Source organism: Pseudophryne corroboree, chromosome 9 (genome assembly GCF_028390025.1).
Source record: "Pseudophryne corroboree isolate aPseCor3 chromosome 9, aPseCor3.hap2, whole genome shotgun sequence".
Lineage (NCBI taxonomy): Eukaryota > Metazoa > Chordata > Amphibia > Anura > Myobatrachidae > Pseudophryne > Pseudophryne corroboree.
The window spans coordinates 29,777,799-29,791,807 of record NC_086452.1 but is presented as its reverse complement, the minus strand read 5'-3'; positions in this window follow the sequence as shown (position 1 = coordinate 29,791,807).

The window sequence follows — 14,009 nt, the reverse complement described above, 5'->3', positions numbered from 1 at the left end:
GGAGTCCACCTGTGGTAAATTCAGTTGATTGGACATGATTTGGAAAGGCACACACCTGTCTATATAAGGTCCCACACTTGACAGTGCATGTCTGAGCACAAACCAAGAATGAAGTCAAAGGAATTGTCTGTAGACCTCCGAGACAGGATTGTCTCGAGGCATAAATCTGGGGAAGACTACAGAAAATTATCTGCTGCTTTAAAGCTCCCAATGAGCACAGTGGCCTCCATTATCCGTAAATGGAAGAAGTTTGGAACCACCAGGACTCTTCCTAGAGCTGGACGGCCTTCTAAACTGAGCGATCGGGGAAGAAGGGGCCTAGTTAGGGAGGTGACCAAGAACCTGATGGTCACTCTCTCAGAGCTACAGCATTACTCTGTAGAGAGAGGAGAACCATCCAGAAGGACAACAACCATCTCCTGCACAATCCACCAATCAGGCCTGTATGGTAGAGTGACCAGACGGAAGCCACTCCTTAGTAAAAAGCACATGGCAGCCCACCTGGAGTTTGCTGAAATGCACCTGAAGGACTCTTAGACCATGAGAAACAAAATTGTCTGGTCTGATGAGACAAAGTTTGAACTCTTTGGCAAGAATGCCAGGTATTATGTTTGGAGGAAACCAGGCACCGCTCATCACCAGGCCAATACCATCCCCACTGCTGTGGGGATGTTTTTCAGTGGCAGGAACTGGGAGACTAGTCAGGATAGAGGGAAAGAAGAATGGAGCAATATACAGAGACATCCAGGATGAAAACCTGCTCCAGTGCACTCTTGACCTCAGACTGGGGTGATGGTTCATCTTTCAGCAGGACAACGACCCTAAGCACACAGCCAAGATATCAAAGGAGTGGCTTCAGGACAACTCTGTGAATGTCCTTGAGTGGCTCAGCCAGAGCCCAACTTGAATCTGATTGAACATCTCTGGAGAGATCTGAAAATGTCTGTGCACCGACACTTCCCATCCAACCTGATGGAGCTTGACAGGTGCTTCAAAGAGGAATGGGCGAAACTGCCCGAGGATAGGTGTGCCAAGCTTGTGGCATCATATTCAAAAAGACTTGAGGCTGTAATTGCTGCCAAAGGTGCATCAACAAAGTATTGAGCAAAGGCTGTGAATACTTATGTACGTGTGATTTGTTAGTTTTTAATTTTTAATAAATTTGCAAAAATCTCAAAAACACTTTTTTCACGTTGTCATTACGGGGTATTGTTTTTCCTGACACTCCCAGAACACGGCCAGTTACCACCCCCAAACGCCCGCTTTCTGTCGATCAACCTGTGTTTGCCTAGTGATAACCAAAAAAAAACAAACCACAGGATTTTTTTTTGCAGTTTGGCCTCGCGCCTGCGCATTACGATCCACACACATGCGCAGTCATTCGATAATCATCCGCATCGTGATTTCGCACAAAAGCAATCAGGTTGCTAAAGGGGGCTCCCAGCAGGCACAGGGGCCCTCCTACACATGGGGAACCATCTAGAATCTTGCCTTGGGCACCAAATTGGTCAGGGCGCTTCTGCCATCTGATTTGATGACAGGACGTGTCTGAATTGCATTCTGTTGCTGGTGGAAACAACATTATTGATGTTTTTATTCCATTTAGCTCAAATTCTATCCATTTGGGGCTGTTTTTCTATGCACTTCATAGTAGATGGATGCTTGCTATTATTCTTTCATCCTCACAGGGTGAACACCCACCTACCTAGAATCATCTAATATGGTACTTTGTATTCCCATGTATTCCCATATAGTCCATCACTAGCAGGGATTGTTTGTAGTGTGGTCCAGATACACATAAAAGAGAGAGAAGATAAACACAGATGAAATATACAAATAAATAATACAGATAATATAAAGCCTAAAAGGAACCAGAATATAAATTAATCTAAAAACCACTTTAATTCATTGCATCTCTGTACGTGCGAGTCTTTTATCTAGGTCAGGCCTGTCCAACCTGTGGCTCTCCAGATGTTGTGAAACAACACATCCCAGCATGCCCTGCTGCAGATTTAGCATGGCCTAAAATACTGAGGCCGGCCATGCTGGGATTTTTAGTTTCTCAGCTGGAGAGCAACCGGTTGGCCAGGCCTGATCTAGGTCTTTGGATTGCCAGGTCTCTTTAACCTACCAATAAACCTTTGGTGTTCCTTCAGTTCTGAATCCTCCTGGAGTACTCTCCTTTTTTGTGAGATGCTCTTTTCCATTTGTTATGGTGGGATCCATATTTGCCAACGAAAGCCCACTCATATCTAGAATTGCCTTCTTTTGAGGTAGACGTATCAAGCAGTGAAAAGATTGGAAAAGTGAGCCAGTGGAGAAGTTGCCCATGGCAACCAATCAGCTGCTCTGTATAATTGTATAGTATGCAAATCCTAAATGTTACTTCAATGCTGATTGGTTGCCATGGGCAACTTCTCCACTGTTTCGCTTCTCCACACTTTTCACTGCTTAATGAATAGACGCCTTTGTCTTTTCCTTTTTCTTTAATTCTCTGTATTAAAGCAGTTTTTTATTTTGCTATATTTAACCCTTCCACCGACTAGCCCTATCCTCAAACCTATCTCTCACCTCTATCATTTCCTATTTCCATACATTCTCCTGTGCAGTTTTCTTAATGGCCCAGATTTATCAAGCCTTGGAGAGTGATAAATTGCACGGTGGTAAAGTACCAGCCAATCAGCTCATAACTGTCATTTTTCAAACCCAGCCTGTGACATGGTGGTTAGGAGCTGATTGGCTGGTAGTTTATCACCGTGTTATTTATCACTCTCCAAGGCTTGATAAATCTGGGCTAATACATTTCAACTGACCTGGAGGAATATTCTCCAGGCAGGATGTAGTTAATATCCCGGTCAGAATACTGACACCGGGATTCCAACCGCCGAGAATGCCGACAGCTGCGCAAGGGCTATTCCCACTCGTGGGTGTCTATGACACCCATAGAGTGGAAGCAGAACCTGTGGCGACCCCACAAGGGGATTTTTAGCACTTGCCCCACTGCCGGCATTCTGGCGGCTGGGATCCCGGCGTAGATATACCAAACCGGCCGCCGGGATTCCATACACAACTCTCCAGCCACCTCTTATGATGTTCGCCGGTGATGTTTATGTAGGAATTAGAGTCCGTTTCTTTCCGATGAGTTTTAGTACAAATAGTGCCATATGTAATACTATGTGATTCATCGTGCCCTACAGGCGCTCTTCACACCATCGCAAGGGGCTACGCGCGCCACGCTATTTATTCTCCCTCCAGGGGGGTCATGGACCCCCACGAGGGAGAATAAGTGTCTGTATGCCGGCTGTCGGCATCCCGAAGCCGATATACTGTGCGCCGAGATCCCGACAGCCGGCATACTGAAGACCACCCCTTCCTTGTGACTGTGCAGCTCCTTACATTCATGAATGAGGCCCTGATGTTATTAAAATCTGCTGAGAATTGTCCCTTCAATAATAACCTCAAGATCTGGTTGAGATTTACTGATGATGTTCTGCTAACTTTTCATGGACATAAATTTGAATTGTTCAATTTTGTTACCTAAATTAGCACTAAACTATCATTTAAAGATCACCCCTAGAATTACATCTCTAGATTTACTAATGCCGAATGACGAAAGCCATATTTACAGCAGAACATAGCATATTCCCACAGACGCCGACTCTGACCTGAGATTGATCATTGTAGGAAATCTTCACTGATGTCCCAAAAGGAGAATTTGGGAGAGCCATTACAAATTATACCCATCTGGATAAGGAATTTGCCCTTATAAAGGGAAAATGAATTTACATTCAGCAACTTAAGCCATTAAGAAAGTTTCCAAGCATTTCAGGATCTCACGCAACATCTAGCCTGGGAATATGGGGTATAGAGAAGATACCTAACAATGGCCCTCATTCCGAGTTGATCGCTCGCTAGCTACTTTTAGCAGCCGTGCAAACGCATAGTCGCCCCCCACAGGGGAGTGAATTTTCGCTTTGCAGAAGTGCGAACGCCTGTGCAGCCGAGCGGCAGCAAACACATTTTGTGCAGAACAAGACTAGCCCTGTAGTTACTTATTCTGTGCGATGATTGCTGCGACGAATGCCACGGTAATGACGTCAGATACCCGCCCAGCAAACGCCCGACCATGGGGTAAATTTACGAAGTTGGGAGTTCTATTTAAGATGGGATGTTGCCAATAGCAACCAATCAGATTCCAGGTACTATCATCTAGAAGGTGCTAGATAAATGAGAAGTAGAATCTGATTGGTTGCTATGGGCAACGTCCCATCTTAAATAGAATCCCCATCTTAGTAAATTTACCCCCACGCCTGCGTTTTTCCAAACACTCCCAGAAAACGGTCAGTTGACACCCAGAAACTCCCACTTCCTGTCAATCTCCTTGCGTCCGCCAATGCGACTGGAAGCATTGCTAGAACCTGTGCAAAACCACAAAGCTCTTTGTACTTGTACGAAGCGCCTGCGCATTGCAGTGCATACGCATGCGCAGATTAGCCCCGTTCTGCCATAATCGCTGTGCTGCGAAAATCTGTAGCGAGCGATCAACCCGGAATGACCCCCAATATAAGGAGAGGAACTAGGATATGTTTAACACCCTGTGCAAGAAAGAGTTACACTAGATCAGAGGTTTTCAACTCCAGACTTCAAATAGCTTGAACAGGCCATGTTTTCAGGATTTCATCCTGTGGATACAGGTGTGATAATTACGGATCCAGCAGAATAGATCTACTCACCTGTGCATGATTAAAGAAATCCAGAAAACATGACTTGTTGGTGGGACTTGGAACTCCTGCACTAGATCATCACTGTGACAGCTTTATATCACAGGGGGCTTAATATTGACCCCAATTTCAGAGCTTTATCTGCTTCAAGTCATTTTACATACATGGGGCAAAATACAGATCAAGTACACAGCGCGGAATAGAAGCTTGTGATGCAGTGTTTGTGGAACATGTTGCAATCAATTCCTTTCTTTTGTGAATTTAAATACATGTGGAGATCAAATGTGAGACTATGGAGTATATTCATGTAATTAAGGTCGAAACTGCTGTCTTTTTGAAAAGACGGCAGTTTTCGACTTTTTCAGGTCGGAAGGGGTTCCGACCTAATTTCAGTCCCCAGCATTTTTATTCGACAAGTCGGGGAATTCGACTTGTCGAATAGTACGTGAATTGGCGGTATAGCTGCCGATTCGCGTGCTTCTGAGGGAAGCGGGGCCAAATTCAACAGGTTTTGGCCCCGTTTCCGACCATCTCAGTTCGACTTAAAAAAAGTCGAACTGAGATGAGGGACCTAAAAGGAGGAGAGGGGGGAGAGCCACGTGCAGACGGGGGAGAGCAGCGCTACAGCACAGTGTTGCAGGAGGATGTGTCATAGCTGCCGCTCATGGCAGTGTCCACCCAGCTCCAGCAAGTGAGGTCCCGCTTGCTGGAGCTGGGTGGACGCTGCCATGAGGTCTGGCGGCTATGACTCATCCTCCTGCAGCGCTGCTGTCCCCCGTCTGCCCGCGGCTCACCCCCGTCGCCCCCCTCTCCGGTCCCTCATCTCAATTCAACTTTTTTAAAGTCGAATTGAGATGGGCATTGAATAGCCCTTGTCGGATCCATTCCGACAAATGCATGTCGGAATGGATCCGACCTCAATTGAATATACCCCTATGTATGATAACTTTAAAGGGGCAGACCGGAGGGGCTAAGAGGTTCTTATTTGGCATCAGATTCTATTTTTCTATGTAACTCGACATTTATACTCAAAACCATTGTGCTGATAGATATATATATATATATATATAAAAGTTGGTAGAACAATCCCAAGGGAGCTATACAGTGTCTGGTATGTTCAAGGCTCAAATCTCTTAAGTTATCATTAGTCGGTCACCATTATATAAAAATAATTTCTATTCATAAAATAGACAATGAATATATACCGTTTCAAATCGTCTATGACGAAGTTGCATAAAAATATTCTCAATTCATACAACAGTTCTTATTAATATCATTCAATTGAGACAATTGCAATTTCTGGCAAATATTCTTAGAAGAATGAACGAACGAACGCGCCGGTTTATTAACAGCGATCTTGTTACACTATAGAGAACTTTGAAGTGTAACAAGATCGCTGTTAAAACCAACGCGTTTCATCCACAGGACTTCATCGGGGGTTAACAATCAAAATCCTGCATAAATGGTATTCATCATAAAAACTCCTCAGTATAGCAGATTAAACATTGTGAAGATGTTAGATAACAGTCCACCGTATGGAATATCAGTGAAACTTCATCGGCAAAAAAACATATAATTAAAAACAATGCAGTTTGCTGTGGCAGTGCTTCTCTGCAAGCCAGACACTTCTTACTGCAGTATGGGTAAGAAGGACACCCACGAGTGGGAATAGTCCCTGTTAGTCGGCATACTGACTGTAGGGACTGTGAGGGGTGGGATGTAGGTGTCGGTATTGTGAACCCACCGGTCACATTACTACATCACTTCTAGGGTGTGTATTGTGTATACGGCCCGCTGCCCTTCTGGAGTCGGAGAATAAGAAAGAAAGAGACTAGTCAGGATAGAGGGAAAGAAGAATGGAGCAATATACAGAGACATCCAGGATGAAAACCTGCTCCAGTGCACTCTTGACCTCAGACTGGGGTGATGGTTCATCTTTCAGCAGGACAAGGACCCTAAGCACACAGCCAAGATATCAAAGGAGTGGCTTCAGGACAACTCTGTGAATGTCCTTGAGTGGCTCAGCCAGAGCCCAACTTGAATCTGATTGAACATCTCTGGAGAGATCTGAAAATGTCTGTGCACCGACACTTCCCATCCAACCTGATGGAGCTTGACAGGTGCTTCAAAGAGGAATGGGCAAAACTGCCCGAGGATAGGTGTGCCAAGCTTGTGGCATCATATTCAAAAAGACTTGAGGCTGTAATTGCTGCCAAAGGTGCATCAACAAAGTATTGAGCAAAGGCTGTGAATACTTATGTACGTGTGATTTGTTAGTTTTTAATTTTTAATAAATTTGCAAAAATCTCAAAAACACTTTTTTCACGTTGTCATTATGGGGTATTGTTTTTCCTGACACTCCCAGAACACGGCCAGTTACCACCCCCAAACGCCCGCTTTCTGTCGATCAACCTGTGTTTGCCTAGTGATAACCAAAAAAAAACAAACCACAGGATTTTTTTTTGCAGTTTGGCCTCGCGCCTGCGCATTACGATCCACACACATGCGCAGTCATTCGATAATCATCCGCATCGTGATTTCGCACAACAGCAATCAGGTCTGAATTAGGCCCATAGTATCAGTCCTAGGGTGCCGTTGCTAAAGGGGGCTCCCAGCAGGCACAGGGGCCCTCCTACACATGGGGAACCATCTAGAATCTTGCCTTGGGCACCAAATTGGTCAGGGCGCTTCTGCCATCTGATTTGATGACAGGACGTGTCTGAATTGCATTCCGTTGCTGGTGGAAACAACATTATTGATGTTTTTATTCCATTTAGCTCAAATTCTATCCATTTGGGGCTGTTTTTCTATGCACTTCATAGTAGATGGATGCTTGCTATTATTCTTTCATCCTCACAGGGTGAACACCCACCTACCTAGAATCATCTAATATGGTACTTTGTATTCCCATGTATTCCCATATAGTCCATCACTAGCAGGGATTGTTTGTAGTGTGGTCCAGATACACATAAAAGAGAGAGAAGATAAACACAGATGAAATATACAAATAAATAATACAGATAATATAAAGCCTAAAAGGAACCAGAATATAAATTAATCTAAAAACCACTTTAATTCATTGCATCTCTGTACGTGCGAGTCTTTTATCTAGGTCAGGCCTGTCCAACCTGTGGCTCTCCAGATGTTGTGAAACAACACATCCCAGCATGCCCTGCTGCAGATTTAGCATGGCCTAAAATACTGAGGCCGGGCATGCTGGGATTTTTAGTTTCTCAGCTGGAGAGCAACCGGTTGGCCAGGCCTGATCTAGGTCTTTGGATTGCCAGGTCTCTTTAACCTACCAATAAACCTTTGGTGTTCCTTCAGTTCTGAATCCTCCTGGAGTACTCTCCTTTTTTGTGAGATGCTCTTTTCCATTTGTTTATGGTGGGATCCATATTTGCCAACGAAAGCCCACTCATATCTAGAATTGCCTTCTTTTGAGGTAGACGTATCAAGCAGTGAAAAGATTGGAAAAGTGAGCCAGTGGAGAAGTTGCCCATGGCAACCAATCAGCTGCTCTGTATAATTGTATAGTATGCAAATCCTAAATGTTACTTCAATGCTGATTGGTTGCCATGGGCAACTTCTCCACTGTTTCGCTTCTACACACTTTTCACTGCTTAATGAATAGACGCCTTTGTCTTTTCCTTTTTCTTTAATTCTCTGTATTAAAGCAGTTTTTTATTTTGCTATATTTAACCCTTCCACCGACTAGCCCTATCCTCAAACCTATCTCTCACCTCTATCATTTCCTATTTCCATACATTCTCCTGTGCAGTTTTCTTAATGGCCCAGATTTATCAAGCCTTGGAGAGTGATAAATTGCACGGTGGTAAAGTACCAGCCAATCAGCTCATAACTGTCATTTTTCAAACCCAGCCTTTGACATGGCGGTTAGGAGCTGATTGGCTGGTAGTTTATCACCGTGTTATTTATCACTCTCCAAGGCTTGATAAATCTGGGCTAATACATTTCAACTGACCTGGAGGAATATTCTCCAGGCAGGATGTAGTTAATATCCCGGTCAGAATACTGACACCGGGATTCCAAACGCAGAGAATGCCGACAGCTGCGCAAGGGCTATTCCCACTCGTGGGTGTCCATGATACCCATAGAGTGGGAGCAGAACCTGTGGCGACCCCACAAGGGGCTTTTTAGCACTTGCCCCACTGCCGGCATTCTGGCGGTTGGGATCCCGGCGTAGGTATACCGACCGGCCGCCGGGATTCCATACCCAACTCTCCAGCCACCTCTTATGATGTTCGCCGGTGATGTTTATGTAGGAATTAGAGTCCGTTTCTTTCCGATGAGTTTTAGTACAAATATTGCCATATGTAATACTATGTGATTCATCGTGCCCTACAGGCGCTCTTCACACCATCGCAAGGGGCTACGCGCGCCACGCTATTTTATTCTCCCTCCAGGGGGGTCGTGGACCCCCACGAGGGAGAATAAGTGTCTGTATGCTGGCTGTCGGGATCCCGAAGCCGATATACTGTGCGCCGAGATCCCGACAGCCGGCATACTGAAGACCACCCCTTCCTTGTGACTGTGCAGCTCCCTACATTCATGAATGAGGCCTGATGTTATTAAAATCTGCTGAGAATTGTCCCTTCAGTAATAACCTCAAGATCTGGTTGAGATTTACTGATGATGTTCTGCTAACTTTTCATGGACATAAATTTGAATTGTTCAATTTTGTTACCTAAATTAGCACTAAACTATCATTTAAAGATCACCCCTAGAATTACATCTCTAGATTTACTAATGCCGAATGACGAAAGCCATATTTATAGCAGAACATAGCATATTCCCACAGACGCCGACTCTGACCTGAGAGTGATCATTGTAGGAAATCTTTCACTGATGTCCCAAAAGGAGAATTTGGGAGAGCCATTACAAATTATACCCATCTGGATAAGGAATTTGCCCTTTTAAAGGGAAAATTAATTTACATTCAGCAACTTAAGCCATTAAGAAAGTTTCCAAGCATTTCAGGATCTCACGCAACATCTAGCCTGGGAATATGGGGTATAGAGAAGATACCTAACAATGGCCCTCATTCCGAGTTGATCGCTCGCTAGCTACTTTTAGCAGCCGTGCAAACGCATAGTCGCCGCCCACAGGGGAGTGAATTTTCGCTTTGCAGAAGTGCGAACGCCTGTGCAGCCGAGCGGCAGCAAACACATTTTGTGCAGAACTAAAACAAATTTTTGCACAGAAATAGAGGACTTATTCTTTTAAGTTAAGTTGACCTCTTTTCTCTTTTTTTTATTTTGAGCGCAAAGGGAAAGGTGCCCCATACCAAAAAAGTTCTTCCGACATTTTGTGCAGAACAAGACCAGCCCTGTAGTTACTTATTCTGTGCGATGATTGCTGCGACGAATGACACGGTAATGACGTCAAATACCCGCCCAACAAACGCCCGACCATGGGGTAAATTTACTAAGTTGGGAGTTCTATTTAAGATGGGATGTTGCCCATAGCAACCAATCAGATTCCAGGTACTATCATCTAGAAGGTGCTAGATAAATGAGAAGTAGAATCTGATTGGTTGCTATGGGCAACATCCCATCTTAAATAGAACTCCCATCTTAGTAAATTTACCCCCATGCCTGCGTTTTTCCAAACACTCCCAGAAAACGGTCAGTTGACACCCAGAAACTCCCACTTCCTGTCAATCTCCTTGCGTCCGCCAATGCGACTGGAAGCATTGCTAGAACCTGTGCAAAACCACATAGCTCTTTGTACTTGTACGATGCGCCTGCGCATTGCAGTGCATACGCATGCGCAGATTAGCCCCGTTCTGCCATAATCGCTGCGCTGCGAAAATCTGTAGTGAGCGATTACCCCGGAATGACCCCCAATATAAGGAGAGGAACTAGGATATGTTTAACACCCTGTGCAAGAAAGAGTTACACTAGATCAGAGGTTTTCAACTCCAGACCTCAAATAGCTTGAACAGGTCATGTTTTCAGGATTTCACTCTGTGGATACAGGTGTGATAATTACGGATCCAGCAGAATAGATCTGCTCACCTGTGCATGATTAAAGAAATCCAGAAAACATGACTTGTTGGTGGGACTTGGAACTCCTGCACTAGATCATCACTGTGACAGCTTTATATCACAGGGGGCTTAATATTGACCCCAATTTCAGAGCTTTATCTGCTTCAAGTCATTTTACATACATGGGGCAAAATACAGATCAAGTACACAGCGTGGAATAGAAGCTTGTGATGCAGTGTTTGTGGAACATGTTGCAATCAATTCCTTTCTTTTGTGAATTTAAATACACGTGGAGATCAAATGTGAGACTATGGGGTATATTCATGTAATTAAGGTCGAAACTGCTGTCTTGTTGAAAAGACGGCAGTTTTCGACTTTTTCAGGTCGGAAGGGGTTCCGACCTATTCAGTCCCCAGCATTTTTATTCGACAAGTCGGGGGAATTCGACTTGTCGAATAGTACGTGAATTGGCGGTATAGCTGCCGATTCGCGTGCTTCTGAGGGAAGCAGGGACAAATTCAACAGGTTTTGGCCCCGTTTCCGACCATCTCAGTTCGACTTAAAAAAAGTCGAACTGAGATGAGGGACCTAAGAGGAGGAGAGGGGGGAAAGCCGCGGGCAGACGGGGGGGGAGAGCCACGTGCAGACGGGGGAGAGCAGCGCTACAGCACAGTGTTGCAGGAGGATGTGTCATAGCTGCCGCTCATGGCAGTGTCCACCCAGCTCCAGCAAGTGAGGTCCCGCTTGCTGGAGCTGGGTGGACGCTGCCATGAGGTCTGGCGGCTATGACACATCCTCCTGCAGCGCTGCTGTCCCCCGTCTGCCCGCGGCTCACTCCCGTCTCCCCCCTCTCCGGTCCCTCATCTCAATTCAACTTTTTTAAAGTCGAATTGAGATGGGCATTGAATAGCCCTTGTCTGATCCATTCCGACAAATGCATGCTTCAATTGAATATACCCCTATGTATGATAACTTTAAAGGGGCAGACCGGAGGGGCTAAGAGGTTCTTATTTGGCATCAGATTCTATTTTTCTATGTAACTCGACATTTATACTCAAAACCATTGTGCTGATATATATATATATATATATATATATATATATATAAAATATATATAAAAGTTGGTAGAACAATCCCAAGGGAGCTATACAGTGTCTGGTATGTTCAAGGCTCAAATCTCTTAACTTATCATTAGTCGGTCACCATTATATAAAAATAATTTCTATTCATAAAATAGACAATGAATATATACCGTTTCAAATCGTCTATGATGAAGTTGCATAAAAATATTCTCAATTCATACAACAGTTCTTATTAATATCATTCAATTGAGACAATTGCAATTTCTGGCAAATATTCTTAGAAGAATGAACGAACGCGTCGGTTTATTAACAGCGATCTTGTTACACTTCAGAGAACTTTGAAGTGTAACAAGATCGCTGTTAAAATCCAACGCGTTTCATCCACAGGACTTCATCGGGGGTTAACAATCAAAATCCTGCATAAAGGGTATTCATCATAAAAACTACTCAGTATAGCAGATTAAACATTGTGAAGATGTTAGATAACAGTCCACCGTATGGAATATCAGTGAATCTTCATCGGCAAAAAACCATATAATTAAAAACAATGCAGATTGCTGTGGCAGTGCTTCTCTGCAAGCCAGACACTTCATACTGCAGTATGGGTAAGAAGGACACCCACGAGTGGGAATAGTCCCTGTTAGTTGGCATGCCGACTGTAGGGACTGTGAGGAGCGGGATGTAGGTGTCGTATTGTGAGCCGCCCACCAGTCACATAACTACATCCCTTCTAGGGTGTGTATCGTGTATACGGCCCGCTGCCCTTCTGGAGTCGGAGAACAAGAACACAATGCTCCAGCTGGTGACAACAGTTAGTAAAATACTTCGCTAGGACGTTTTTGTTTGGGATGTTACAGTTGCCGGTGGCAGCACAGCATCTTAATGTAATCTGAGCAATTACTAAGCAATTACAGTTGAATGATTCGTAATAACTAATAATGAGTCTCTCCCACCTTAATTTAACATTCATACTGTATTCGCTTTAGCTGGTTTGTACTGTTGATCATTTAAAATACTGTTCATGTGAATCCTATGAATAAATATCTTTTTAATGTAACCAGCTCTCTCTTACTGAACGTGAATCCGCCATTTCAGTTGCTAGATTTTCCTTTCAGGGTCTGTGACAATGATTGAGCTAAACAATGATTTTATTAATATTATATTCCATTTCTGATTTGCTTTTATTGTAAAGTTTATTAGTGAATCATGATGTGAGTCATTTTAGTGCTAAACGTTTCATTTCCAAAAAGTTTAAAAATGTCTACTTTCTCGTTATAGTAGGTTCCATATTAAATGATCGTTACTTAAAAATCTAAACATATTTAGCGGGATGTATCATGTAATGGCGTCCGAGATCGCCGGAGCATGGGATGCCCGATGATCTTAGATGGTTTTTTAAAGGGGCAATCACTTACAAAGCATGGTTTTGCTTTGTAAGTGATCGCCCCTTTAAAAAAAGTCCAACGTTGGCCGGCATACCCGCACCTCCGGCATTCTTGGACCCCATTGCATCTCGCCGATAGTGTCTGATTCTGAATGAGAAGCAAATGGAAATGCAGATGAATCATGAAAGAAAAATTGACGACTGCGCCTGTGCCAGGTCAGACTCATGCTTACTGACGGTCGGACTGATCCGATGGTTGGGATCCGGCGGTCACATAACTGACCGCGGCATCCCGACAGTGAGAATACCAACACCGGATGGGTGCAAATATTTTACCCCTCTCCCCTTCCCTACCCTAATCTTCTGGGTGTGTTGGCTAGGGCTAACCCTCTGGGGGTGTGGGCTATAGATACACCCCCCTAGTGCTTAACCCTAACTCTCCCCCCTCGGCCTTAACCCTAACCTCCACTAGGACACTCACCTTCAGTATGTCGGCTGTCGGTGTCCCGGCGCCGGTCTCCTGAGGGGTGTCAAGATTCCAGTGTCGATCACATGACTCCCAGCTTTGTGGCGCCATATTACATAAAGTTTCAGGCACTGCGACTGTGTCGGCTCAGAATCAGCCCCTAACTGATTTGCCCCTTGGCAAAACCATGTTGGATGGGGCAAATGTAAAATGCTAGTGAAGTGGGGAGGATGTGGGGATAATATGGGGCATCTCAGGAGCGTAGGGAGCGGATGTGGCTAAAGTGGCATCAATCGCATAATTCCTGCCCTACCCCTGGCACAGTGGATCCGCGAATTGTGCATT